Raw genomic sequence first — 25,486 nt, 5'->3', positions numbered from 1 at the left:
TGAGGAAGTCATTTGCAGAGGCCTGAGAGGAAGCTCCTGGGAGGGAAATCAGAACCCGGGGCCTCCTGAGATTATCTGTGGGAATGAAGCCATGGGCCCGGGAACCGGTATTGCCCATAAGGGGGCGCTGTGGGGGAGGCACCAAGACCTGCCAGGATATGGGGGGAGGTCAGGGAGGCTCCAGGTCCATGCGGACAGCTGTTCTCCTCGGCCATGGCTGACTTCTTAGAGACCACCCCTGTCCGCTCTCCCCACTAGATGGCTGTGACACCCATGAGGGGGTGTACATGGAAGCACTCTTTGCAAATGACAAAGGTTCTGTACAGTGCACACCTTGCTGTCACCATTGGGGCCATGTGGCCTTGGACACAGATGCGTGGGTTTCAGGGTCTAGTTCCCCATGGTGTCCCCTAAAGAGACAGCCACTCAGCCTCCTGTGAAGTTTGCTGGCACTGCCCTCCCCACCATAACCCCGTCTCCTGACTTCCAGCTTGCAGAATCCTCCTGAGGGAGCCGGGGGAGACTGGGGGCCTGACCAACCCTCTGGAAAGATGAGGAGACTCCCCCTTCTCTCCACGTCCTCCTTTATACCAGGGCCTCTGATGCAACCCTAGGGCCTGGTGGTGACCTGAGAGGGGGAGGTCCTGGAAAGGGAACAGGAATGGACGGAAGCCCTGAGGCTGACATAGACAGAACTGTGTGAAGTCAGCAGTGGGGGAGGTGGAGGAGCTGTGGGCACCAGGTGCCCAGCCTTCCCGACCTCCCAGCCCCACCTGCCCCTGGCTGCAGCTTGTGCCTCATGTCTACTGCAGCCACCAGAGAAAGCTCACTGGGGAGGGTGGCTCTCACCTACCCTTAGCTGGAGACCCCCTGGGTGACATGTACCAACCAGCGCCTGCTAAGGCCCACCAACTGCATGGGAAATGCATGCAATATCCATCTCCCACCAGCTTGTCCCCAAGGGCTTTCCCAGCTACTCTGGCCTCCACCCTGTCACCAGGCGCAACGATCACCTTAGAGCCTTTTTGATCACACTCAACCCTGAGTACCTACAGGTCACCAGAGCCCTTGTTACCCCTAAAACACCCTGCATCTCAGCCACATGTGCTTTTTCCTCCTTCACCACAGCCCTCTGTTCCCGTGGCCTCCTCTCCACCTCCACCCAGCTCCGGCCTGGCTGAATTTCAGTGTGGCTCCACAGTATGCCCCGTCCCCCAGAGCTGCCTTTTACACAACCAGGGGCTGCCTTCTCCAACCAGGGTGATCTCCGGCTTTGGGTGCTCCAGTGATCCCATCTGGGACCTCTCCTGCTGGAGGGAGGCTGCCACCACCTGGGGCCTCTCCACCTGCTCACATGGCAAGTCCCAGCAACAGCATCTTCCTGACCTCATCCTAGAGGCTTCCTTCTGGGGAGACCCCACACTCAGGCAGATGGAGGTAGGTGCCTGCACATTCATCCACCCTAACATGCAGAAGCTGCTGGAAACTCTCATCACCAATAGAGCAGTGATGAAGATGTGGCAGGAGAAAGAAAGGGGGCAGGCAGACTACCTGCAGATGACATCACTGGGGAAGGAGTGGGACATCACGACTCTAAATCCCTTCTGGAATGTGACAACCCAACCACAGCAGCTGCCTGGTCCTCAGCAGGTCTCTGATGCCACGTCCATGGGGGACCACTTACAGTGGAAATGTAGCCAGCTCTTCTGAGACCTCTTCTCCCCTCTTTCAATAGGCAGTCCCTGGTGGTCACGGCCTGGGTTTCTAGGAACCCTTCCTCACAGAATGTGTACTCTGTACCACTGGATAAAGCCTCCACTTCTCTTCAAGGTGAACCTGAGGTTGAGGCATCCTCACAGCTTTCCCAGGCACAGCCCCAGCCCCACAGATGGCCCAGCTCCAACCTTTCACTTCAACCTGGCCCCAGTCCCAGCCCCCACCTCTGGCTGGGATCCAGAAGCAGTCTCACTTCTCACCCCCTGTCCCAAGCCTACCGTGCTCTTCTCCACCCCAGATCAGGTTCTGTGGGGCATCTTGCCCTACATCCAATGAGAGGGCACAGTCTGTCATCCCCAATTTAATGGAGTATCTTGAATGGCCCTTGCAGAAGTGACCAAAGTGGAAGAGGGCTTTTCCCTTTCTCCTAAAAAATTCTCAGGCTGTCCTGAGCCAGCCCACTGCCCACCTTCCCCAGAAGAGGCCGGCTTTTCAGAGCCCCAAGTCAGCCTCCATTCTTTCTGGGGTTGCCTCCAGCACTGAGATCCCAGAGCACCGGTGGCAAGGAAGTAGTGCCATATGCCAGGAGCAGTCCCGTGGCCCTCCCAGCAGATTCCATCTGGAGACCTCTGCAACCTGAGGGGGAATTCCCAGGGAGGCCCCAGGGTCAGGCAGAAGACACACACGGAGTCCTCTTGCCCTCCCAGGCTTCTGAATTGGCAGGAAAGGGCAGGAAGGATATGCAGAAGACAGGGCTCAGCAGCTCTGGAAGGTTATCTAGGAAGAGGTGCTTAGGGTCCAAACTAGAGGCACAACCAAGCCAGGATCAAGGCACAGGAAGGAATTCAGTGAAGGTTCTGGAGAAAGACAAGGAGGAGGCAGACGGTGACTTCAGGAAGTCCTGGAAGTACCAATCAGTAAGTTCCACACCCAGGGACCCAGAGAGGAAGCATTTGGAAAACAAGCTGCAGGTCCATATGGACAGGAAGGTGGGGGAGATCAAGGAGGGCTGGATCCCTGTATCTGTGTATTGCTCCTGGTTCATGGCCAAACGTGCTGTTCCCAAGTCTGACACCCACAGGAAACTGGGGAAGCTGGCATCCTGGAGGGGTGGGAAAGCCCACATGAACACCTCCCAGGAGCTTTCCTTCCTTCATCCCTGCACCCGGCAGATGCTGGAAGCACATCTTTTCAGGTTCTGTGTGAGGCACAGGTGGGGTCCAGACCTCCAGTCCCTATAGCCCATAAATGTCCAGTCAGGTAAGGCTCAGCCCCCACCCCTCCCATACTCCACATTTCCCCTCTGGGCCTCCTGGGAATCTCGGGTTGAATCTGTAGCCAAGTTTGTCATTTTATTGGAAAAACCTCCCCAGAATGGTCCAGGAGACAACAAAACAACAGGCAAGTCAGCCCCACTGTGAGTTGCCCTGTCCCTGCCCCACCACCTGAGCAGGAGGAAGGCCAGAGGGCTCCAAGATGGTCCCAGTCAGCTGACACCCATAAGCAATTAGAGGCCTCTCCGACTGGACAGAAGGACAGGGCGTCTTCTCAGTCCCCCACGTGCAGCCTTGTAGGCAGAACCTGGCAGAGCAGGACTGTCCTGGGGTCTGGGAAATCCAACCTTGAGGGGTTCAGAAATGGCTGGGAATGAGGCATGGCTTGAGATTGAAAGCATGTCCCCAGGAAACTCCTGTCATAACAGAGCCCTGCAAGAGTTCTGCATAAGGTCCCAGTGGGCAAGGGCCAAAGACACCCTGGAAGCACTGGAGGCTGAGGAGGAGAAACCCCCTGCTTCAGAAGCCACCTTGGGAGCCAGTGTGAGGGCAAGTTCAGGAAGTGTTTAGGTGGACCTGAGGAGCACAGAGGCTGTGGGGACCACTAGTGTCTACACTATAGTGTAAACTGGTGTCTGTAGACCTCAGTGTCTACAATCTGTGTTGCTCAGGATCCATGGCATCTGTGTCTGAAAGCACAGGCAGTCAATGAGATTGCGCTCACAGTGCAGGTGGACTCAGAGGAGCAGGTGCCACGCCGTGTCTCCAGCATCCTCCTCCAGGAGGGCCCCACAGACCTGTGCCTTCCAGGCCACAAAGTGGACATGCTTCCAGCCATAGACTGGCCACCCACTAATGCCCCACTGTCCACCTCCCAGACTGTGTTCAGTAGGAGGAACATGGCAGCTTTCCAGGGGTCATGTGCCCTCCTGTGGAAGGGAGGGGACAGACTGGGGCAGCAGGAGCCTGTGAGCCCAAAAGTGAAGGCCCCACAGAAGAGTCAGAAGATGCTGGGCTCTGTGAACAAGGGCGAGGCCTGCAGGAGGCCCAGACCAGGGGAGCAGGGACATAGGTGCAAGGGACCCAGGACCTCTGAAGCCAGTTGGAGGAGCCACCCTGCCCATGCCAGGGAAATAGGAGACAAACAATAAAGGAAATATGACAAGCCTCAGCTAGAGAAGGGACAGGCACCACCAGAGTGCAACTTCTGGAGAAAGATCAATCACCATTCACAGGGTATACTATCAGAGGAACCAGCTCCCAATATTTCAACATAGGATCTTTTCTATTTTCCCTACGTGTTGGCTGGTCTGAGAAATACAAAGAAAGAGTCCAAAAGAGAGAAATTTTACAGCTAGGTGTCTGGGGGTGACATCACATGTTGGCAGGTTCCGTGATCCCCCCGAGCTACAAAACCAGCAAGTTTGTATTATGCATTTCAAAGGGGAGGGAGTGTATGAATAGGGTGTGGGTCACAGAGATCACATGCTTCAAAAGGCAATAAAATATCACAAGGCAAATGGGGGCAGAGCAAGATCACAAGGCCAGGGCAAAATTAGAATTGCTCAGGAGGTTTCATGTCCCACTATGTATGCATTGTCATTGATAAACATCTTAACAGGAAACAGCGTTTGAGAGCAGATAACTGGTCTGACAAGAATTTTCTAGGCTGGTATTTCCTAATCCTAGCAAGCCTGGGGGTGCTGCAGGAGACCAGGGTGTATTTCATCCCTTATCTACAACTGCATAAGACAGACGCTCCCAGAGCGGCCATTTTAGAGAACTTCCCCTGGGAATGCATTCATTTTCCCAGGGTTATTCCTTGCTGAGAAAAGAAATCAGCGATATTTCTCCTATGTGCTTTCTGAAAGAAGAGAAATATGACTCCGTTCTACCTGGCCCCACAGGCAGTCAGACTTTATGGTTATCTCCCTTGTTCCCTGAAAATCGCTGTTATCTTGTTCTTTTCAAGGTGCTCAGATTTCATATTGTTCAAACACACAGGCTTTACAAACAATTTGTGCAGATTACACAGTCACCACAGGGTCCTGAGGCAACATACATCCTCAGTTTATGAAGATGACAGGATTAAGACATTGAAGTAAAGACAGGCATAGGAAATTACAAGAGTATTGTCTGGGGAAGTGATCAATGTCCATGAAATCTTCATGATTTATGTTCAGAGATTGCAGTAAAGACACACATAAGAAATTATAAAAGTATTAATTTAGGGAACTAATAAATGTCCATGAAATCTTCACAACTTATGTTCTTTGGCCATGGTTTCAGCCGGTCCCTCCGTTCAGGGTCCTTGACTTCCCCCAACAGTCTACACCCCAGGAAAAGAGGTGCAGGGCAGGAAGACGTACTTCAGAAAGGCAAGCCCAGGGCAGATGCTGTCCAGAGCTAGGAGTCTGATCCAGCAAGGTTGTTTATGAATAGCATGACTAATGAAGCCCAGGCCATCATCAGAGTTGTGGGTCAAATCCTGGTGGACAAATTGGGGATTCAGCAGGGATGTGGTCCCTCAGAGATCAACTGCCACAAAGGCGACCTCCAAGCCCAGAAGAATGTGCCTTCCTGCTGCCACAGGAGTCACTACCAACAGGAACACAGCAGAGAGATGAGAGCCCTGGCTTGCAGCCCCAAAGCCACCCCCAAGGGCCACAACTGTCCTGTCAAAAACAAGGGCATCAGAGACAGAGACAGCAGTTGGGCTCCCACCTCCCAGGGAGCCTGTGTCCCCAGCTGGTCCCCACCACCACAGGCCACGAGTGGCAAGCACCTCCGGTGGCCCCATCCACAGCCACAGGAACTGAGGTCTACACAGATGTGTCTTGCTTCCTGAACCAGCTCAGGCTTTTCACACCTCTCCTGGGAGAGTCAGGGGGTTCTACTCAAATAACACTGGACACCTACATAACAAACCTGTCCTGCATGGATCATCACCGTTCCCATGTGTTCCTGACTTCCACGGAGAAGTTCCCAATGCACCTGCTTTCCCTGCAGAGGTGGAAGCTTCTGTCTGTGCCATGCTAGGGCACAGGAAAGGGCTCAGTGTCAGCTCCTCCTGAGTGTGGCTCCCAGAATGACTGGGCCAGGAGGAGGCTGACAGGGACCTGGAAGACCCCATGTTCTCCCTGTCCCCACACTGTGTCTGGTTTCCAAACTGGATCATGACTCAGAGCCTTCAGGACGTGTAAGGTTAGCAAACCCTTTGGAGATTCCACCTGGGCTCTGGCTCACTGCAACCCCCATTCTCACTAAGGTGACTTCTGTGCTGCTGTAGGAGCTGGGTCTGCAGGGGCCTCACGGACTGAGGGGGTGGTAGGCTCCAGGAGTGATGGATCCCAGAAACCCCTCTGCCCCACAGTAGTCTGGGAATGTGGGGGTGTCCTGTGCTGGCCCTGGGTCAGACGCAGGACTGCTCTTTCCAGGATCTCCTGGTGGGGAAGAGATGACACCCTCCCCAGACACTTTCCTGTCTGCTGAGTTCCGGGATGGACTTGGGCCCTGCCAACACTTGGTTCAGCCTTGATAACACCTTTGGGTTCATGTCTGCCATCCCCGGCCTCACTCCCCAGAGCAGTCTCCCAGCCCACTAGTGTGGGGTGTCCGTTTCAGGAGGCACCCAGGGCTGCTGCCTGCCCCTCTGGTAGGACTCTGTGGTCAGGAACCACAGGAGAGGACCTTAGGTTCAGGGTGGGAGGTGGGAAAAGAATCAGGGAAGATGAGCCTAAGATTGCAAGTGCAGGATCCAAAAGCTGCCTGCAGCTGTAACCAGGGTCCTCGCAGTCTGGTGACCATTACAAGCAAAAGTGGTCAGTGCCACTCCCGGGGGAGGGGAACCCAGAAGGCAAGGGTTGGCCTGGGTCACACAGCACATCTATGGTTCCAGGCCCATGTGCTTGCAGGGGACACATTGGGGCTCAGAGAATCTGGTCACATGGTTGGCAAGGACAGTCCCCACATGGCCCAGTCCTGTGCTTCCTCCGTCCTGGTGCTGGGTCCTTCCTGGCCATCCCCAGGGAAGGCAGGAGCAAGGTCAGGGCAGGCAGGAGCCAATTCCTCATAGGGATCTGCCCAGGGGCCTTCTGCCCCAGGGGACCTCTGCACTTGCAGGGGTTGTGGAGGCTGAGGACAAGGGGACTGGCCTGTACCCAGGCCTGGTAGGACCCAAGTTGGGGACCTGTTTTGAACATGCCCTGGTGTCACTTTGGGTGTCCCAACTACTGCTGGAGCCAAGTCCTGTCTGGGGTGGTGACCTGGGCAACTCCAGTGTGGGCCTAACATCTATGGGACCCAGGATCCTGGGACCTGCAGCAGAGGAACTCCACAGGGACCCCCAGTAGACCCCAACACTCAAAGATTCCCACAGAGACCCCACATTCATCAATATTTCAGAGATTCCCCACAGTGATCCCCAGAGACCCCAACAGAGAATCTGACTGAGATCCCCCCACAAAGACCCCCTAGAAGGACCCCCCCCCCAGAAATCCCCGAGAGAGACTCACACAGAGACTCTTCAAAAACAACACAGAGATCCCCACGGAGACACCCACAGTGAGTCTAACAGAGACCGGCACAAACAAAATATATCAAGGTCACTTTGCCACACCATAAAATCCCTAGCACTGCACTCACTTGGTGAAAATGAGCGGCATCTACCTCATTACCAGCAGCGGTTTTCTCCTGGCGGCCTCTGCCCTCTTCTAGATAAGATTCCTTGAGATACCAAACAATAGAAAAGCCTCCTCTATCAGACAGCGTCCAATTTCGAGCAAGCCCCTGACCCGCTGACAGACCCTTCCCAGGATCACCCAGTCACAACCCCCATGCTGATATCAAACTGTAACGTTCTTCATAGAAACGGTGGGAGTTCCTCTGACGCCATCCTTCTGAGATCGCCCTCAGTTCCTCAGGCCATGCTCCCTCTCACCGCCAAGGGAATCCCCCCGGCTGTTCTAGGTTGGCCTTGCTCACGGGGCTCCTCCTGCAGGCCTTGTGCTGGAGCACATGGAACAGGAAGGATCTCGGCTTGGACAAAGCTTCCTCAGAAAACCTTCTCCGATTCCCCTATGAGGCCAGGCCTCCTGTGCTGGGTTTCCCACCCTGGCCCTTCCCTTGTGACATCCTCTGCACACCTGCGCATGTTTCTCCTAGAACCCTGAACGCTTCCGGTGGGCCCAGTGAGGAGGGAGGCATGCCTGACCACACTCCCGGTACTGACTGTGGCCCTTGTTAAAAATTGTTTCATAAAATCTCCTTAGTTAATGGGCACAGGAATCAATGCCTCCTCTACCTCATATATAAGTTGCATCACAAAAATCATATTTTCATGAAGGGTCTTAACTCTTTCCAGTAGCCAATATCATGTTTCAAAGAAAATCTGTAAAAATAAAATGGCATTAAAACTTCAAATTTCATGGTAAAAAGAAATTTTCAAATTCAAATTTTTCCATCTAAGTTATTTATTTTAGAGGCCAAATATGAATATCCTTGTAAGTTTTGAAATCCTTCAAAGTAAAATTCTGATGTTTAGAGAATACAAACTAAAAAGCAATTTTGCTTAAAAACATTCTTTCTAATGTGCCACAAATTTAGTTTTAAAAACGATTACCAAAGAAGATGCTATTTTTAAGTAATTTAAATATACAACTTGCACACACATACTGTAAATCCACTCTTGTAAAAATGAGGAGCAGCTATATGTTTAACATCTAAGATGCTGAAATCTCTATACAATACATTGCTTATTTACAACCACATGTAAAATAGGGGATTGATAAATAATTCAGCCTGCATATTTGTTCTGTTTGTGATTTTTTTAAATTATTGAAAATAATTGAAAATCTTACAAAACATCATCTGTTTGAAGGATGTTAGAAAAGAGAGGGTCAAAAAATAGGACTGCACATTGATTGCTTAATGGTTTAACTTCAGTTATAAATACACACATATTATACATATCTGTGTGTGTATATGTGCACAGGTCTGTATACGCATGTGTGTGTGTATATACGTGTGTGTGTTGTAACATCATTGGATTATTCTCACCCATTCTATTGTTGGCTGGAATACACTGCTCTTTTCTGTTATTCTGCAGAGCAGGGTGCATCACAAGTGATCTCTGGACTTGCCAAAGCAACTATTCTCTCTCCAGCAATTTCTGCCACTGCTTGGGTTTGGAAATTTCCTCCCTGCTCACCTCCACTGACAGCACGTTCACCTCACCTAAGGCCCTCTGGTTCTCCTCTTAATACTCCAAAAATGTGATAAGTGTAAAGAGAATTTTCCTCTCAGGAAAACAATAATGGCTAGATCAGTGATACACTATGGGTTCATAAAGAAAGTGAGTCTATTTGATTTGTCTATTAACCTGGAAGAGCACATTGAATATTTTTTCTTTTTTAGAATAAACACAGGCACACATTTATCTTTTACTGAAAAAGAAAACATTTAAAGGTACATATAAATAATAACAAAATACTTTTATTTAGCCCTAGATCCCAATAATTTTTTTAGAACTCTTTTCCTAAAAAGTTTACAGTACAACCTTTTATATTTAAGTTTGCAAGCCATTTCAAGTTAGTTAGTGTATAGAGTACGAAGTTTACACTGAGATTTTGAGCCTATAAATGTTTGTTTTCTCCAGTAACATTTGTTAAAAAGACTATTCTTTCTCCTTCAATTGCTTCTTTACCATTGTCAAAACTGAGTTGAGTATATTTACTTGTGTCAATTTCTGAGTTCTCTTTTCTGTTCTGCTGACTTATGTCTCCATCTCTCCACCAATATCATGTGCCTTTTCATATAAACGTAAAATAGGTTTATCTATATGCATAAAAAAATGTAGCTGGAGTTTTTATATGACTGTTGTTAAGTCTACCCATCAATTTGAAAAGAGTTGACATCTTTGCTATCTTGAGTCTTCCAAACCATTAATAATGTACGTTTGAATTTATTTAATTCTTCTCTCAATTCTTTCATGCACATTTTGTCATTTTTTCCATCTTGATTCCGCATGTCTTGTCAGATTTTTGCATAAGTATTTTCTTTAGAGCAATTGTAAAGGTACTTTCAGTTTCCACACATTCATTTTTAGTTCATAGAAATATGAATTTTGGAGGATGGATCATTTATCCTGTGAACTTGCTAAGTATTATTATTTCTCCAAGAATATTTTTAGTTTCGCTGAGACTCTACAAATACAATAGTGTAATGTGCAATAGATGCCACTTTCCTTCTTTCTTTTTTTTTTTTTCCTATCAGTGTGGCTTGCTTGTTTTTTGCCCAATTGTGCTGCTTAGAACTTTTAGTGCTCTGTCAGATAGCATTGTTGAGAGCAGACGTCTCTGCCTTGTTTCCACCCTGAGGGGAAAATCATTCATTCTTTCATCATTAAGCATGACATAGCTGTTTGTTTTTGATAAATAGTCTTCATAAAGTTCAGGAAATTTCTTTGTAGGTCTAGGCTTCTGAAAGTTTTTATCATAAAACTGTGCTATATTTTGGCAAATGCTCTTTCTGCATCAATTGAGATCAGTAGCGTATGTATTTTTGAATCATGTTTCTTTGTCCAGGTAGATATTCCCTGTGTTTTAATTGACACATGTACACAATTTATATTTAAGATAACTGTAATATATATGTCAAGGCCTAGGTGTTCTACTTTATAATTTATTTTCTGCTTGTTCATTCTCTTTTTGTTTCCTCTGTTCTCCTTCCTAACCTTACTGTGAGTTATTGAAGTAGTTTTAGGATTACATAATGATTTATTTATACTGGTTTTTAGTACATCTCTATATAATTTTCTTACTATCTTTACCTTATTATTGTTATACATGTGTAACTGATGCCAAAATCAACTGGCATTGATGTTTTACCACTTTAAATGAAGTGTAGAAACTTTACTTCCATTTAAGTCCTTTTAGCCTCCTTGCTTTTAAAAATAGAATTGCACTGAGTAACACATCCAATACACTGGATGCTGCAACAGGCAGTGTTATAATTTTAGTGTAAACACCAAATATGATTTTAAAAACTTCTGAGATGATGAATAACCTATGACATCTATTTACATTTTCCCATTCTCTTATTCTTTTCTTTCTGAAGTTCCAAGCAGTTTTCAGATATCATTTGGTTTCTGTCTAGAGGACTTACTTTTCAGCTTTTTAAGAGGAGTTTTGGTAAAACACAAATTGTGTCAGTTTTCCTTCACATAAGGATGCCTTTATTTCTCCTTTCTTTTTTAATGTTATTTTTTCTGGACATAGAATTTGCACTTGACAGTTTTTTCTTTCAGGACATACATGTTGGGACACATCCTTGTGTCCTACACTGTTTCAGATGAGAACTCTGTTGTCATTTGAATTTTATTTTTATAAGTCCATATAGTTTTTTGGGGGTAGGCTTTCAATAATTTTTATTTGTCTTCTGTTTTCAGAAATTTTTATATGATATGTTTTAATATGAGTTCTTTTAGGTTTATCTTATTTAGAATTTCCTCAGCTACTTCATTCTCTAGGTTTGTGTCTTTGTCAAAATTAAGATGTTTTCAGATATCAATTTATTGACTCTTTTTCCAGCGCCACTATTTCTTTCCACTCTCTTGGTTTCTGATGATACATAGACTCAATATTATGATGCTGCCTGCCAGGTCCCCAAGGGTATTCTCTGTTGTTTCATTTTGTATCTATTTTTGCTCTCTTGTTCAGAATAGAATCAGTAAATCCTACTGATTTGTCCTCAAGTTTACTGATTCTATCTTCTTTTTTCTCTTCTTTACTATTAAGCTTATCCAGTAAAGTTTTATTTCAGTTATCTTATTTTTTAATTCTTTAATTTCCATTTGGTTAATTCTTATAACTTTCATTTTTTGGTGGAGATTTTCAAGATTTACATTTGCTTCAAAAGAACTCCTAATTGCCTGCTGGTGCCACCTCACTCAGTCTCATTGCAGCTGTGTCAGCGTGGAGGTTTGGTTCACCCCAGGATCCTACCGACACCAAAAGTGGGGTTGGGGGAAATTGGAGATGATGCCACCTTGTCAGTGTGGTGGCACTGGGTGCAGCAGAGGCTCAGCCTCCTGCTTGACTTCAGTGACACCAGGGTTAGGAAGGTGACACTAGCGTACCTCCCCCTGCCTCAGTCTCAATGTTGCTGCATGAATTTGAGGCTAAGCTTACCTCTGGCACCTCCAGACACTACTTTGGCAAGGGATTTGTAGAACTGTCTGCTTTTGCCAGACAGAAAATGGAAGAACAGCTTCTTTCTTGGTCTGTTGACATGACCTTGATAGAAATACCAGAATGCCACCTTCTTTTGCAATGCGGGAGAGAGAAGATTTATCTCCGTTCCTGTCCCCACTGACACCATCAGGCAAGGGAATCAGAGCACTGCTGCTTTCTTCCACTCCGTGGAAGTGAAGTGGATCATCAGCTCCACACTGGACTCCACTGAACTATGATGTTTGGGGGTTTTTCCACTGATGTTTGGCTACAGTCAGGTGGGTATTCCCTGCTATGCCATTATTTTCCAGGTTCTTTGGCTGAGAAAGCTGGTGTTTTGTTAGGTTTGGTTTTGTTGGGTGTGGTTTCTGGTTGGCGGCTTCTGCAGCACTCTCTCCAGGACAGATGAGAGGTATAGGAGACACACACCACTGTGTAACTCCCCAGGGAGACTGACTTCCTTATTATACTTTTCCAACACTTTGCATGCTTATTTGTTTCTGTATGTGCAGACTTTCATTTAGAACACAAAGGATGTGATAGTAATGAGGCTTCTCCAACTGGGCTGAAAACAGGTGTGTTTTTGTCTTAAAATCATAAGAGCGAGTATTTAAAAAAATACTTGAATAGGTTGATGAGAATCCTGGGGAGAACTAACACATGACTGGGGAAAAAAAACACATTTTCAACACTACAAGAAAAAGTCATTTCATAACAGTAAAAATTCCAGCTCACGTTATCTACAACTTACTTACTCATTTATTCTAGCCTGGTGTCAGAATTATCATTTGTCCCTGTGATAAACAAAATTACTAGCCAAAGGGGAGTGTTTCTATGCAGCTTGTTTGGTCTTAACCTTAGAGTAGCCAATCAAAATACAATTTTCCAAAGTGTCTTTGATCAGTTTCTTTTTCTTCCTGGAAACCTCAGACTTCCTAGTGGATTTTTTTTTTTTTTTTTTTAATTTGCAGAAAATAAGGATGAGATCTTGTAGTGTAGGATTTAGTAGGTTTTGAGAAGCCCACAGAGACATGTGTCCATCATCCAGCACTACAGAGAACAGCTGAATCACTCTAAAATTCTCTGTGTGATGCCTTTGTGATCAACCCTTCCCTTTCTTCCAATTGTGGGAAATCTCTGATCTGTTTTTTTGACCTATAATTTTGCTTTCTCCAGAATGCTATACAAATGAAATCATACAATATGTAGACATTTGGGGCTGACTTCTTTCACATACATAATACATGTAAGTTCATCTCTACTAGTGTGTAAGGCAATAGTCTGTTCCTTTTTATTGTTCATGGTATTGACGCAATAGTCTCTCTATTCACCTGTAGAAAGATGTCTTGGTTAGGCTGGGTGCAGTGGCTGACATCTGTGATCCCGGCACTTTGGAAACTGAGACGGGCAGATCATGAAGTCAGGAGTTTGAGACCAGCCTGGCCAACATAGTGAAACCCCGTCTCTACTAAAAATACAAAACAATTAGCTGGGTGTGGTGGTGGGTACCTGTATTCCCAGCTACTTGGGAAGCTGAGGCAGAATAATTCCTTGAACCTGGGAGGCAGAGGTTGCAGTGAGCCGAGATTGCGTCATTGCACTCCTACACTCCAGCCCCGGTGACAGTGTGAGACTCCATTTCAAAAAAGAAAAAAAATAAAATAAGATAAAGACGTCCTGGTTGTTTCCAGGTTTTAGAGATTATGAGTAAAGCTGCTAAAACATTTGCCCAGCCTACAGGCTTTTATGTGAATTTGTTTTCATTATACATTGATAAATATATAGGAATGGAATGGTTGAACCTCACACTGGACATATGTTTTACTTAATATAAAGTTGCTAAATTATCTCCTAAAGTGACCATGTCATTTTACATTCCCAACAGTAATGAAAGAGAATCTTTGTTGCTACACATCTTCAGGAGCATTTGATATTTCAATTTTTTATTTCCATTCTAATGGCAGGTAGTAGTATCCCATTGTAGTTACGATTTGCATTCCCCTATATAAACATGTTTTCATATGTTTATTTGCCACATGTCTGTCTTCTTTTGAGATGTATGTGCTCAAAATGTTTGCTCATTTTAAATTGGACTGTTTGTTTTGTATTGTTGAGTTTTAAGGGTTCTTTATTTATTCTGGATGAAAGCTTGTACAAGATATGTGACTGATATGGTTTGGCGGTGTCCCTGCCCAAATCTCATTTTGAATTGTAGTTCTCATAATCCCTATGTGTTGTGGGAGGGACCCAGCAGAAGGTAATAGAATCATGGAGGCAAGTTACCCCGCTGCTGCTGTTCTCATGATAGTCAGTGGGTTCTCATAAAATCTGATGGTTTTATATAGGGCTTTTCTTCCTTTGCTTGGCACTTCTCTCTCCTGCCACCATGTGAAGAACAACATGTTTGCTTGCCTTCTGCCCTGATTGTAAGTTTCCTGAGGCCTCCCCCAGCCATCTGGAACTGTGAGTCAATTAAACCTCTTTCCTTTGTAAATTACCCAGTCTCAGGCAGTTCTTCATAGCAGCAGCTGAACAGACTAACACAGTGACTTAAAAATATTTTTCCCTGATTGTTTTAGCTTTTTGCTCTTGTAATGGTTCTTTCACAGAATGAGCATTTTCAAATATGATAAAGTGTATTTTTTCATTTTCTCTTTTATGGATCATGTGTAGGGTATTTTATCTAGAAACTCATCAATGACCCCAAAGTCATATGTAATATCCCCTGTTTTATGATAGTATTTTATTGCTGTATACTTTACACTTTTATATAGTCCACTTCAGTCCACATTTGTAAAAGTTGTAAAATATGCATTAAGGTTCCCTTTTTTTTTTTTTTTTAACATGGGGAAATCCCATTATTACATTCCCATTTAGAGAATAGATTATACTTTCCCCTTTTCCTCTGTGCCTTTTTCAAAATGCAATGGAATATATTTGTGTGGGTCTATTTCTGGGGTCTCTATTCATTCCATTGGTCTATGTGTCTAGTGTTTTAACAATATTTAAACAAAACCACAATATTTTGAGAACTGTAGCATAATAGTAAACCTTGTAATCAGTAGTGTATATCCTGTAACTTTGTTTTTTTTTCAGAAGTGCTTTGACTATTCTAGTTCTTTTGCTTTCCAACTACCAATAAAAAGCATGCAGAAATGTTCACTGTTAATGCAGGAACTCTACAAATAGAAATGGAAAAGACTGGCAGCTTAACTATATTGAGACTATGAATTCATAAATATTTAATTCCCCTCTTTTACTTAAATTTTCTCTTATTTATTGCATTTATATTTTATAATTTTCAGCATATAGATCCTGCACTTACATTGTTACATTAATACCTAAGTACTTAATTTTTGCTTCTATTTTAAACAGTAATTTAGTTTTTTCAACTGTTAATGCCTAACACATAGGAAAATTATTGACATTCTATATTGACCTTTGATAATAAAACACTATTCATTTCACGTATTTTTGTAGAAGCTTTTTGTAAATACTGTAGGATTGTGTATATAAACATTTGTTTTATGAGCAAATAGAGGCAGTTTTACTTCTTCCTTTTCAATATGTATGTTATTAATTTCTTATTCTTGTCTTGTTGCACTTTGCAAATCTTGTAATACAATATTGAATAGGACTTGTTCCCACTCTTAAGGAAAAATCATTTCATAATCATCATATAGTGTACAGATTTAAACATATATCCTAAGTTCTTTTATTCCTAATTTTATGAAAGTTTTGGTCAGAAATAGATGTTGGATTTCATCGAATGCTCTTTCTCCATCTCTTGAGAAGAAATGTTTTAAAAATAGTCTTTGTATAGCAGATTACTTGGATTGGATTTTAATAGTGAATCAGCTTTGTTTTTACTGGACATAATGAATCATCCTACATGGGTAGATGTTCAATTTGATATCACAATATTTTGTTGTCATTTTTCATATATGTCCATGACTGATACTTGTCTATAGTTTTCTTTTCTCTCAATATCATTTTTTGGTTTTGGTGTTCTTGTAATGCTGGCCTTATAAAATGAGTTGGGAGTGCTCCCATCTCATCTATTTTCTCTAAAAGTTTGTGTACTGTCAAAATCATGTACTCTTCAAATATTTGATAGAAATCAGTGAAAGAACATGTGAATAGATTTTTTGGTAGATTTTATTTACAAATGCAATTTCTTAATTAATACAGGACTATTTGTTACTGTTTCTTCTTCAGTGAGGTTTGGCAGTATGTGTTGTGTCTCTAGAGGAATTTCTCTTTTTCATCTCATCTATTATATTTGTGTGTGTAAAATTATTTGTAGCATTACTTATTTATGCTATAATGTTTATTGATAGCTTGTCTTTCAGTCCTGCTGTTAGTAATCTGTACTCTCTCTTCTCTTTCCCTTTCTTTCTCTTTGGTTTTCAATTTCACTTATTTCTGCCCTAATTGTTATTAGTTCCTTTCTTTAGTTTCTTAGATTTAAGCTGTTCTTCTTTCTCTACGTTCCTAAAGAAGAATCTTAGGCTACTGAGGTGAAATTATTATTCTTTTCAAAGAACCAACTTTTAGCTATGTTTATTTCTTCTACTGCTTTTCAACCTTCTACTTCACTGATTTATACTCTAATCTTTATTATTTCTCTACTTCCGCTAGCTTCATATTTTGTTTTCTCTGGCTTTTAAACTGCCTTTAGGTATAGAGTGAAGTTACTGATTTGCGATTTTTTTAATGTAGTTGTTTATATCTATACATTTTCCTTCAAACTCTACTTTCACTGCATTCACTAAGTTTTGGTATGTTTTGTTTTTATTTTGTCTCAAGATATTTTCTAATTTCACTTGTGATTTATTCTTTCACTGGTAGTTTAAGAGTATATTGTTTAATTTCTGCTTATTTGTGAATTTTTCAGTTTTCACTTATCTGTTGTTTCCTCCATTGTGGTTGTAAATTATATTTTGTAAGATTTAGAACTTTTAAAAATGATTAGGACATATTTTTGTGGACAAAGATATGGCCTATCCCAGAGAAAGTGCCACATCCACTCAAAAAGAATGTATATTCTGCTGTTGTTGGGTGGACTGTTCTGTACATGCTCTAAATGGTTTATACTGTTGTTCAAGTCTTCTATTTCTCATGAAGTTTCTGTCTCGTTTTTCTGCCCATTAATTAAAATGAGGTATTGAAGTGTCCAACTACTATTATAGAACTGTGTGTTTATCCTTTCAATCCTGTTATTTTTTTTTCAGCTTTACTGAGGTATATTTGAGAAATATTGTACATATTCAAGTTTACAATCTGATGTTTCTATATGTATGCACATTCTGAAATGATTACCAAAATGAAGTCAATTAATATACTAATTACCTCACATAATAGTTACCTTTTTTGTGTGTATGCATGAGATAAGAATACTTACCCCATCCCTAGAGACCGCAGAGCGGCCATTCCAGCTGCTCCAGGCTCCCGCAGAGGAGGAGCGGGGCGGGTGGCACCGCCAGGGGGGGCCCTCAGGCCTGGCGGGCACGCATTCCAGAGGCTGCCCAGGCCAAGGTGCAGTTGTCCTCTGCCCTGTGTGTGCGGGCAGCAGCCGCCCGTCGTCTCCCAAACCCGCTCGCACCGCCGGCATCGCAGAGCCTGGGCCAGACATCCTGGAGGCTGCACAGGAACAAGAACTGAGAACCTGCTGCTCAAACCCATCCCAGGTGACTGCGGACTGCCAATGCCAGCGGCTCCTGTCTCCCTGAGGTGGAGGAGTCGAGCGGGATGCACGACTTGGGGGCCCTCAGGCTGGGCGCGCTGGCCATCCCCAGGCCTCCCAGGCCATGCCCCTCCAGCCCGTCTGGGCTCACCAGCTGCAGCCACCCTCTGTGTGCAGGTAGCAGCCTCTGGGAAACCTCTAAGCCAGCCTGCACTCTTAACACCTCAGAACCGGGGGCAGATGTCCCTGTGGCTGCAGCCCAGCCAGATGGTCTGCCCCATAGTGGCTGCACAGGAGCGGGAACCTGCCGCTCAATCCTATCCCCGGTGGCTGCAGAGGGCCCCTGGCCAGCGGTCCTGAGCTCTGGCAGAGGAGGGGGCAGGGCCTGGCGGACTCTCAGGCTCGGTGCACTGGTGATCCAGAGGCCGCTCAGGCCATGCTCCCCCGCCTGGACGCCCAAGCTGCTGCCACCCTCCGCCTGCGGGCAGCAGCTGTCTGGGAACTCCTAAGCTCGCTCGCGCTCCCTGGATCGCAGAACCCGGGCCAAATGTCACCGTGGCTGTGGGCAAGCCAGGTGGTCTGCCTGGCGGCGGCTGCAGAGGGGCGAGAACTGAGAACTTGCCGCTCAGCCCCATCTCTGTTGGCCGCGGAGTGGGGTCTGGGCTCCCTTGGACCACCTGGCCAGCGGTCCCGAGCTCCGGCAGAGAAGCCGAAGGGGAGGCCCGGCGAAGGGGACGGACTCTCAGGCCGCGCGCGCGCTCGCAATCCCACGGCCTCCTAGGCCATGCCCCACCAGCCCTCCTGGTTGCCCAAGCTGCAGCCGCTTTTATTGTTTGTGTGTGTGCAGGCAGCAGCCGCCAGGCAACCTCCAAGCCCGCCAGCGACCCCAACCTCGCAGAACCTGGGCCAGTTGCCGCGGTGACTGCGGCCAAGCCAGGCAGTCTGCCTGGCGGCGGCCGCACAACAAGCAAAAACTGACTCAGCCCCATCCCCGGTGGCTGCGGAGGGCCCCGGCCAGCTACCCTCTCTCTCTCTCCAGACGAGCAGGGCGGCCAGCGCTGCCAGGCGGGCTGCGTGCCTGCGATCCTGGGGCATCCTGGGCGGGCCCAGAGAACCCGCGAGCCAGCGGCGCCTGAGCCGAGCTGTAGCCGCCCCCTGCTGGCGCGCGCTGCCTGGGAGCGGCTTCCGGAGTCCCGGCGGGCTCTGAGCTGCAGGCGGGTGCCTAAAGGCTCTGCTTTAGAAAGAACTTCCTTAATTTTTTGAAGAGATTATTCTGTATCCATTTTATAATTTTGTGGCCACCCAGAAAGATATGTCCAATCATAGACACAGTGAATACAGTAAGTGGTAGTTTAAAGTGTTGACTTTTGGTCGGGTGCAGTGGCTCACACATGTAATCCCAGCAGTTTGGGAGCCCAAGGCGGGTGGATCACCTGAGGTCAGGAGTGCAGACACCAGCCTGACCAATACGGCGAAACCCCCTCTGTACTAAAAATACAAAAATCATACAGGCGTGGAGGTGCACGTCTGTAATCCCAGCTACTTGGGAGGCTGAGGGAGGAGAATCGCTTGAACCCTTGCAGTGAGCCAAGATTGTGCCACTGCACTCCAGCCTGGGTGACAGAGCGAAACTCCCTCTCAAAAATAAATAATAAAATAAAATGTTGAATTTTTACGAGTCATTGTTTCCATTCTAATTTTTGAATGTAACCACAGCCTCTTACAAAACAGCCTTGTTAAACTAATTCCCTGATAATAAATTCTTGACTAAAAGGGGAATCGATCAGGCAGTTTCTGCCATAATTTGAATATTAATTAAAATCTTCTCTAGAACGTAGGAAGAGAAGATAGAAACACCATTTCCCTTTTGTCCAATATTTTTAGAACGGACAACAAATTATCTTGAAATTCTTAAGAACTAGCATCTCTCTCAGCTAAGAAAAAAATAGAAAGAAAGAACTAGATGGAGCAAAGGAGCACTTTGCTCCATTTGAAAAAAGAATTCTGAGCGAAGACTGCTTATTTCAGGGAGTTGGCGATCTCCATGATTTCGTTTCCCAGCAACCTGGAGATCTGTCAATTGGATGGAGGCTGCAAATAAACCATTCCATCAGCCTTCAACCATCCACCACCAACACCTGCCCCCTCCAAATGACTCAGCCTTCCCTTAACTCCTGCCCACAGTGCAACATGGGCAGGAGGCGAGTTGTGGGGGAAATATTAGGTCGGTGCAAAAGTTACTGCAGTCTTTGCCATTGAAAGTAATCGCAAAAGCCACAATTACTTTTGCACCAACCTAATACTTCCAGCCCACAATACATGGGAGTCCTTGAATACCATATTTACTTTTTAGTAAAGAACCAACCCAACTGAAAAATTGAACTAGGAAAAAAATCATAACAAGTTCCAACTATTATTTGTTTGTTCATTCATTTTTCCATGCAGGATTTTAGCTAGTGGCATTAAATTAACTGTTTCCTAGAAAATAAAACCACTACAAAGAAACACCATTGAGGGCATACTTTAAAATTTTCATTAATACCTGAGGACTATTTGAAATGTGAAGTCATGAACCAAAGAGAAGTGAAAGGACTTTTTTAAAAAAGCTGATCAGAGACACTGTTTGAATCTTTGCCTGGTGATTGGGATAGGAGGTTAAAGATTTTAAAAGTTCTCAAACCCCTCCTCTTCCTCAGCCTAGTTCTAAGGGGAAAACGGAATTCCTAGGCAGCTTGGCATGAAACAATCACATTTCTTTTTTCCCCTGCTATGAAGATTATAAAGCCCTAAGAGATTAACAAAACTCTCTACTCAGATTAAAGATCAAAACTTGATACCCTGAACACCAGGGTGCGTGGAGTGGGATGCGAGGAGCAATGTATTTCCTAATTTGGTAACATATAAACTGAGAAGGTTAGGATGGAACACCAGGGTCTTAAAAATTCAATTCTAGTGGGTCCCATTCAGAGACAATATTTAGGCCGGGCGCGGTGGCTCACGCCTGTAATCCCAGCACTTTGGGAGGCCGAGGCGGGCGGATCACAAGGTCAGGAGATCGAGACCACGGTGAAACCCCGTCTCTACTAAAAATACAAAAAATTAGCCGGGCGCGGTGGTGGGCGCCTGTAGTCCCAGCTACTCAGGAGGCTGAGGCAGGAGAATGGCGTAAACCCAGGAGGCGGAGCTTGCAGTGAGCCGAGATCGCGCCAGTGCACTCCAGCCTGGGCGACAGAGCGAGACTCCGTCTCAAAAAACAAAAACAAAAACAAAAACAAACAAACAAACAAAAAAACCCAGAAAAACAGAGACAATATTTAATATATGGTATTGCACAGGCAGCAGCCCATCAGAAATAGCACTGGCCAGGGCACTAGGTCAGGGACCTAGAGGCTCCCTGCTAAGCCATGCATTGACCTTTGGTTTCCAGATTATAAGCAGGGTAGTAGAACACTGAAAAAGCTCCAGTCATCAGATATTTACCACCAAGCAGTATTTTAACAATTTATACAGCTCTCCTGGAGCATACCAGCTGCATGTCAGCCCCAGTCTGACCTTTCCAGGCACTAATGATTAGCCAGGCCCATGACCATTATGCCCCCAGCCTTGCTTTCCGACATCATCCAATTTCAGACAATCACTTAGCTCTTGCCACTTTATACCAAGGGCCATCCAATTCTAGAGAAAGCATTCAGGAAGACAGAAATCCTCTTCCTAGACTATTCACCATAGTCACACTAGAAACATCAGATGGGGAACAGGAGTTTTGATTTAGCATTTGGCATTCCCACATTCGCTCAGGAGTAAACAGAAATATGAAGCAATAGGATTTGAAAGGAAACTCACAAAATTTAAATGTTTAATACCACTTTCATCATGTCCTTCTCTGACTACACCTTGGTCTCCCCTGGACAGGTAAATTAGATTGGAATATGTTCTATATCTTCAAGCTGCACATTTAAATCAGTGTCATTTTAATTCTTGTGAATATGTGTGAATAAGACTATAAAATTATTGAGGGAAAAATACTTAACCAAAAAGAAACGTTCACTGGTGACATCAACCATAATGACCAGGATATAGGGACTTGTTTAATTATTACTAGAAAAAGCAGATTATCTTTAATAGTGTTTCATATTTCATGTTTTCCAATATACAGTAAGTCCTTCTCCTTCTTTTTTCCTTATGGGCTTTGAGTTTTAATACAAGTCTTATTTGAAGATCTTAGAAAAGCAGAGCAGCTGAAGAAATGTGTTTTACTTCCTGTTCTATTATTAATATTATTAATGGGTCCATTCTTCAGTCCATTGTTTGCTCTTCCATTCCTCATGTTACCCCCTTTGCTTTGTCTTAAATATCCTTTTTTTTTTCTGAATGAGTTTCTGTTCACTCATCTTTCTAAATTAAGGTAAAATTCACACTCATATAAAACTTACACACTTATATGAAATTCACTAAAGTGTTTAGTGAATTTAGAAAATGTTTTTAAAAGTCACATACACAGAGATAGAGAATAAAACTCAAGGGGGTAGGAGGAGGAGATGTGAAGATGCAGGTCAGAGCACACAAAGTCACAAATATGTAAGATGAACAAGTCTAGAGACCTAACGTACAACATGAGGACTATAGTTAATAAAACATACTGTATTCTGGAAGTTTGCTAAATGAGTAAATTTTAATTGTTCCTGTAACACAAAAAACAAAACGGGTAACTATGTGACATGGTAGATACTTTAATTTGCTTCACTATAGTAAGCATTTTACTATCTACATGTATCCCTTACCATCGTGTTGTATACCTGAAATATACATAAAATTTATTTTTAAAATGTACAATTCAGTGACATTTACTATGTGATGCAAACATCATCACTATCTAATTCCAAAACGTTTTTGTAACCACACAAAAAAACTCTGTGCCCATTAAGCAACCATTCCCTGTTTCCTCTCTCCCTCTCAGGCCCTAAAAACAACTAATCTCCTTTTTGCCTCTATTGATTTGCCTATTCTGGGTATTTCATGGAAATGAGCTTGATCAAGATGTGGCTTTATGTGTCTAGCTTATTTCACTTAGCATGTTTCCAAGATCCATCTGTATAGAAGTACCTCTTATGACTGATTTATATTCCGTTGTATGGGCATACCATTGTTTTTTATCTATCAGTTGCTGGACATTTGGGTTGCTTTTGAATATTAATAATGCTATTATGAACACTCATATAGATGTTTCTGTTTGGACACCTGTTTTCAGTTCTCTTGTACATATCTAGAAGTGGAATTGCTAGATCATATGACAATTCTATTTTTAATTTTTGAGGAATGGCCAATTTTGTGCAGTTGCTGCATCATTTCACATTCACACCAGCAACACACAAGGGTTTCAAATTCTCAATATCCTCACCAACATTTGTTTTCCATTTTCTGTATTACAGCCATCATTGTAAGTATGAAGGGGAATTCATTGTCGTTTGATTTGCATTTCTCTAATGACTAATGATGCTGATCGACTTTTCATGTACTTATTAGTATACCTTCTTTGGAGAAATGTTTATTCAAATCTACTGTCCATCTTTCTCATTTGGTCCTTTGCCTTTCTATTGTTGAGTTGTACATTTCAACTTTATTTTAAGTTCAAATGTTTGGCATTGGCTTTTCAAACAAATGACAAAGTTGCAAAATGGACAAAGTGATAAAAATAAAGCAAACCTAGATCACTTGTCACACCTACTAAACAAACACATACAGTAACTTTAGTTTTAGATTTTTGAGTTTCAATATTCCCAGCAAGACAACAGATAGGTAAGGTATTACTAGATTAAATGATTTTTTTTTTCAAATTGACAGAGGGGAAAATAATTTATTCATGTACATGCCTACTCAACAAATATTTATTGAACACTCTGTTAGGCATTAGGATGATTGAAAACATTGGTGAAACAGTGTTGGTGTTTATATTGTCCATCCATCCAGGAAGATGCATTATAAATGAAGTTTGTTTATAGAAAATATGTGAGGACAAGTAATTGTGGAAAATCTGAGTTTTAATTTCCTCAGAGTTTAGAAAAATAATGAACTTTCCAAACAGCCTAGAGATACTATGTTAAAGAGGAACCACATCTCTCACACCATACACAGGGATATATCACCCAAACTCATCAATACAATGCCTTTGAATAGGTAATTATTAATGAGGAGGTAGCAAATGTGTATTGTTCCTTTGGATTGTTAAGGATAGCTCAATGAGGAGCTTGTGGAAACCTTGAATATCAAGGAAATTTTGAACTCAGATGAAAAAAAGATGATTCCAAGTTGGCATTTTTGGATGAAAGATTAAACAATCTATCAAGCAAAGCATGAATTTTAAATGGGTGAAAACTGTATATTTTGATTCTCAATGCCTGCATCTGTGGAAAACTGAGACATTGAATTACTGAAGTATACCAATGTCTGGAACTTCATAAACAAGATGTAGAATATAAACATAAAAATAGTATGGGCTGGGCACTATGGCTCACATCTGTGATTCCAGTGCATTGGTAGGCAGTGGCAGGAGGATTGCTTGAGACCAGGAGTTTAAGACCAGTGAGATCCTGTTTCTACAAAAACAAAAACAATTTGAATTACTCTGGTGTGGTGGCATTCACCTGTAGTACCAGCTACTAGGGAGGATGAGGTGGGCAGATCACTTGAATCCAGGAGTTCAAGATTGCTGGTGAGCTATAATTGCACCACTGCACTCCAGCCTTGGCAACAGAGCAAGACCTGGTCTCTAAAAGACAATGATAAAATTAAATTTTAATTTTAAAGTAAAATTTATTAGCATGGAATATACAGGCTTTGAAATCAGACAAACCTGAATTTTATAATCAACTTTGTGTTTTAAAGTATGTCACTCAGTGAAAGTTATTTATAGTTCCTAACTCTTGATTTCCTGAATTGTAAAATAAGGACTAAAATATCTCATTCATTAATGCTTAGCACAATAACTGTAATACATTGATAATTTTTATAATTGTGTTGGAATATGATATAAATGGTGAATAGAGACAGAAGAATGCATAAATAGAGAGGAAAGGAAATCTGAACAAATTATTTTTAAATGGATTTGTTACAGATACAAACTCCATTTTCCAGGAGAAAAGATAATTTTTATAATTGCTACTCTCCATCATTTTTATAACCATTTATTCAGAATAATAGGTGTAGAATCTCAACATTGACTCAAATGCAAACTCATTTACCTTGTTCAAGAATTATTAACTCAGCCAACTTTGGCCCATGACATATCTAATTATGCATGCTTAGTTAAAATATTTGAAAAATATAAATCAGTTTTTATTTTATATTAATTCTGTGAGATATGATTTGTATCAAGGTACTAGTGGGAAACTGCAACTGGAGGTCCATAGGTTAAAGAATCAGCTCTATAGAACATTGTAATGGGCTGAATGGTGGATTTTAGGAGCTTCTGATAATCCTGAAGGACACAATTCCCAAACACCATAATCTCAAATGTCAAAAATCTGAAAGATCACAAGTCCAAAAATATAATTCTGGGAAAAATAATTTTAAAATTATTTAAA

At 43.5% G+C, this 25,486-nt stretch overlaps 1 pseudogene; it reads left to right on the top strand.

Annotated features, from left to right (window-relative positions):
* The first annotated feature begins 816 nt into the window (after window positions 1–816).
* On the top strand, window positions 817–5,838 carry LOC135965340 (spermatogenesis-associated protein 31E1-like; annotated as a pseudogene).
* Window positions 5,839–25,486: the final 19,648 nt, after the last annotated feature.

This window comes from Macaca fascicularis, chromosome 10 (assembly GCF_037993035.2).
Source record: "Macaca fascicularis isolate 582-1 chromosome 10, T2T-MFA8v1.1".
Classification (NCBI taxonomy): domain Eukaryota; kingdom Metazoa; phylum Chordata; class Mammalia; order Primates; family Cercopithecidae; genus Macaca; species Macaca fascicularis.
This window is presented reverse-complemented; position numbering and strand designations above follow the sequence as displayed.